The sequence below is a fragment of the Microtus ochrogaster genome, unplaced genomic scaffold, assembly GCF_000317375.1.
Source record: "Microtus ochrogaster isolate Prairie Vole_2 unplaced genomic scaffold, MicOch1.0 UNK162, whole genome shotgun sequence".
Lineage (NCBI taxonomy): Eukaryota > Metazoa > Chordata > Mammalia > Rodentia > Cricetidae > Microtus > Microtus ochrogaster.
In genome coordinates, this window is record NW_004949260.1 from 291,774 (window position 1) to 297,170 (window position 5,397).

The window sequence follows — 5,397 nt, forward strand, 5'->3', positions numbered from 1 at the left end:
CAGAATGAATAAAAAAATAGAAATATAATGTGAATTCACCTTTATAATGTTTTCTATTTATCAATGATGACCATACATCAAAAATAGAAACCCTTGGCCTAGTTGACAACAGTGAATTATGTGAAGTATGTAAGAATATCTTCAGATGTATGTAAGAACTCATGTAAGAAAATTTGATACAGATTTAAAATAATTTCTTTCTAAAAATGAAAACATATCATACTTCTTAATTGATTCTCTGAGCCAATCTTACCTTACTTTCAAACCAGACATTACATGAAAAAAAATCTGCAAACAAACATTTCTTATCTTACAGAGGCAACTATTATCATATGAAATCCAGCAAAATACTGTAGCATGCAGGGCCTACTTGCTGGAGTTTATATTCTGCCCAGTGCCCACAGCTGGTAAGCCCCCAAAGAAAATCACACAGAGAGTCTATATAAGGTTATAAACTCATTGGCCCATTAGCTCAGGCTTCTTATTAGCTCTTGTAGCTTATATTAACCCTTAATAATATAATTTAACCCTTATATTATTCTTATCTATGTTAGCCACATGGCTCAGTACCTTTTTCAGTGGGGCAGGTCACATCCTGCTTCTTTGGTGATCTGGGCAGGACTGCTAGGAATGGAATCCTTCCAGAATTCTCCTGTTCTCATTGTGCCACCTCTACTTCCTGCCTGGTTTTACTGCCTATACTTTGTGCCTGGCTACCAACCAATCAGTGTTTACTTAAAACATAATTGACAGATATAGAATTGTTCTCCCGCACCAAAATACAATAGAATTTTTGACCATCTTTAGCTGGGTTCTATCTAGATGTGGTAAGCCAGCTCAACAGGTTAAAACCAATGAACATACATTACATCAGCCCACTAAAAAGAAAATTTTATATCTATCAGTTGATTATATCCATCAGTCAAGAAGGTATTTTGACCAAATGCAAAACTCAAGCCAGATTTTAAAATCTTAGCATATAGGGAGAGGGAAAAATGCTTCAGTTTGGCAAAAAGCATATGCAAACAACATGCAGGTGACATTTTTTAAAATATTGAAAGACAAAAGCAAAGCAAGGATCCCCCTTCTCAACACCCAACTTGAAGTTGTGGGTAATAAAAAAGGTAAAAAGTGCAAATAAAATATATATACAAAAAGCAATAACTAAAAAGAAAATGACTTCTCACAGATAATATGACCCAGTTTGCAGAATATCCAGAAGAGTTCACAATAAAAGTTGCCTTGAACTAATATGAATATAAGAAAATTTCCCATTATAAGATTAAAATAAAAATGTTCCTTGTATACCAACAAGGAATAAGTGAGTGGTATTTCAGATGTAAAGCACATTACTATTTACATGAATACCAATAAAAACAGTTAAATGATAACATAATAAAATGTGTACAGATTTGCTAATGTAAAGAAGACTGTAAATTTCTGATAGAAGAGATTAAAGAGTATGTACATAATGAGTTCAATGACTGAGAACTAGTTCCCAGCCCAGAAGGATGCCTTTGCACTCTCAGTCTAATGCTGAAAGCCTTGGGGAGTTGCTGGAATTGAGTCCTTTATGAAGAGCTGAAGAGCTGGCCTTTAATGTCAGCAGGCGTCAACAGTAATAGAAGCCATCACTGTGAAAAGTATGACTGACACTCTGTGTGCTGCCTCCATCCCACTTCCTCATGGAGAAGTTTACCCCATAGATAATCTCACCCTTATTCAGAGCAGGGGCTTCCTCACTGACCTTCAGCCGTACCTGAAAAACTCTCCATAGCCATGCAGATGAATTGCACAAGTTCTAGGAATCTTCTGTCTAGCTATGTTGTCACTTCAGATCAACTAGCTCCTACAGTTTGATCATTATAGATTCACTGTAATCTTAACAAAACATTTCCAATTTTTTGAGAATAAAACCAAAGTTTATATGAAAGAAAAATGATACAGAAAAACTAGTGTATAGCATTAAAGGAGAAAATAGAATACTGACACTTTAAACTTAAAAAAGACACATCAATTAATGACACATGGTTGTTGGAGACTTTTGAAATCAGTGGAAAACAATAGGATTCAAACATACGTCACCTAAATAGGATTAAGTAACCTTTGACCAAGGAGCAAAGACATTGTAATAGATGAAAAGATAGGTTTTTATCTTTGCATATATCCCTGGAGACACCTGTATCCACATTCATATATATTTAAAAATTGATGTATAACTACTTCTTTAAAATATGAACTCAAAGAAAAACATGAAGGAAAAATCCACAGATGACATCTATGCATCTACTGCTACAACTAATACATTTATGCTCTTCAGGTATCCTTAATGTATATAAACCCAGGAAAGGGGTATTTTAAAGTCTATTTCATAAATTATTAAAATTGTTTAGATAAAGCCTTGATGGTATTTGATCCCTTGAATCAAATATTTTAAAGAGATTATAAACATCTATAATACTGAAGGCAATGTTAATTTAGAACAACACTCCTTAAAACATCATATAATTTTCATTAAGCTATCAAATTAAATGCTGACTACATTAATCTTAATATTCCTGAACATGTTCAGAAAAAGTAATAAATGAAACTTTATTTTTTAAAACAGTCAACAATATTAAACGCCCAAAATGAGATGATGTATGTTAATAAGATATTTTGATATACATATAAATCATTTAATTAAATTAATTGACGTAAATTTGTTTTAAAAATAATCCCTATATTCAAATGATAAACTTGATTATATAGGAATTATTTTTAAAACAAATTTGAGTCAATTAATTTAATTAAATGGTATATATATATATCAAAAGGACATTGATCCTATAATTTGTGATCCTAGAGAAGCTAAATAAGAAGGTGAACCCAAAGAAAAACATATAGTTATCCTCCTGGATATTGGAAGGAGACAAGATTGCCAGGAAAAAATTGGGAACTTGGGGGTGGGGGCGGGGTAGGGGTAAAGGGAAATGGGGAGAGAAAAGTGAGAAGGGGAGGATGGGGAGAGCTTGGGAGGGTTGGGATGGAGGAAGGGTAGATATGGGAGCAGGAAAGTATATATCTTAATTAAGGGAGCCATTTTAGGCTTGGCAAGAGACTTGACTCTAGAGGGGTTCCCAGCTGTCCAAGGAGATGTTCCTAGCTAGTTCCTTGGGCAGCTGAGGAGAGGGAGCCTGAAATGGCCCTATCCTATAGCCATACTGATGAATATCTTGCATATCACCATAGAACCTTCATCTGGCAGTGGATGGAGATAGAGACAGAGACCCACATTGGCGCACTGGACTGAGCTCCCAAGGTCCAAATGAGGAGCAGAAGGAGGGAAAACATGAGCAAGGAAGTCAGGACCACGAGGGGTGCACCCACCCACTGAGACGGTGGGGCTGATCTAAAGGGAGTTCACCAAGGCCAGCTGAACTGGGACTGATGGAGCACGTGATCAAACCGGACTCCCCGAACGTGGCAGACAATGAGTGCTGACTGAGAAGCCAATGACAATGGCACTGGGTTTTGATCCTACTGCATGTACTGGCTTTGTGGGAGCCTAGTCAGTTTGGATGCTCACCTTCCTAGACCTGGAAGGAGGGGGGAGGACCTTGGACTTCCCACAGGGCAGGGAACCCTGATTGCTCTTTGGACTGCAGAGGGAGGGGTAGGGGAAGTGGGAGGATAGGGGAGGGAAATGGGAGGAGGGGAGGATGTGGATTTTTTAAATAATAATAATAAAATAGATTATCAGAAAAAAAAAAAAAAAGAAAATGAAAAAAAACTAATCCCTATATTCAAATGATAAATTTAAGTTCTGAATTAAGGCTGTAATACATCAAAAATAATAAATACACCTAATAAACATTTTAAAAACATATTTATGTTACTTTTCCTTTTCAGAATTAAAATTGTAGAAGATACAAACCCACAAATTTTAATATTCATTATGTTGGTAAGCTCACATCCAGTGCAGCATGGATACCGAACCTGGCAGGGGGTGCTGGGATTGAGACAAGGAGGCTTCTTTTCAGGTGGAAGAGCAGCAACCTTTATTTTCCCCTGAGCTAAAGCCTTTTATACCTCTACTACTTCTGTGGAAATCCACCAGACAGAAAGAACACAAACATCCTTGTCAATTACAGACCACAAGGAAGTTCTACTGCAGGTCAGGGGTAGTGAGGGCAGCTAGATCACAACAACTCTCTCCATTTTATTTTATTACTTTGGGTGGAATACCTTGCCTGTCATGGAGAATAGCCCTCTAATATTCCCTGTCTTAACTGGCATCCTGTCCCCAAAGTATTGTTCGTCCATGGCTACTCTGACACATACCCCTAAACCAAATATTCCCAGGACTGACAGTACCAACAAGCCATATCACCACTGCAACCATCTAGCATGCACTAACTGGGTGGTAAATTAACAAAAGCAGTATTCCAACCCCTCTCATATGATGGTTGAGTTCCATAACAGGAGCAGAAGCATGCAATACAGTGCCAGGAGTAACGCACATATGATAAAAGCTAGAACATGTCAGCTGTTGAAAAGTCCAAAGATAGTCTACTTGCTCCTGAACCAGAGCCACTTGTTGGTTCAAGGTCCATATGCCCAATTGAATAGGTCCATTAAGATAAATTTGAATGTCCAAAGCATTGCTGACTCTTTCAGCCAGCTGGTTGACAATCTCAGCCATCTGCACAGTCTGGGAGAGAGCAACTCAGACAGCAGTATCTGCACTGGCAGAGACAGCAATAATGGCAATCACAGCTGCAGTGATTCCAAGGTCTCTCTTCAGCCCATCTTCTATGATCCAGCACTTGTTGCCATATTTGCTGATACTCCTCACACCCCATGGTGTCCCACAGGCCGGGCACTGACTGGGGCAGGACAACATGCCTTTAGCCACAGCCACCTATCAAAGTTCTGCTCCTGCTGCCTTCGGGCCCCAGCCACACTCTCTCTGGGTCCAAACTGCTGCATGGAGCAGAGCAGAACTCAGGGAAGCAGGCTCGCTGCTTCTGCTCTGGAACCATTGAAGGGGCCCCACTTTAACAGTCTTTTAGAGAATTTGGGCATCGACAACCTATCTGGCTACTTCCTGATGAGCAGGGGTGCTGCATTCTTGGGAGTATTTTACATCAACATTTAAGGGGGTCTCGATGAACCAAACCATATAAATTTGCAATGAATCCACAGGTTCTCATCCTCTGTGGAAACAAAAGCAGAACCTCTTTTCCAAAGTATCAAATCATTAGGCCAGTATTTTAAAGTCAAAATACCTTTCTTAGCAGTTCCCAGAATCAAATGTCTTTCTCTAGTCCAGAACACAAAAGACAACACAATCAACATATATATATACATATACATATATAGACACATATACATATGCATACCACAGTACAACAC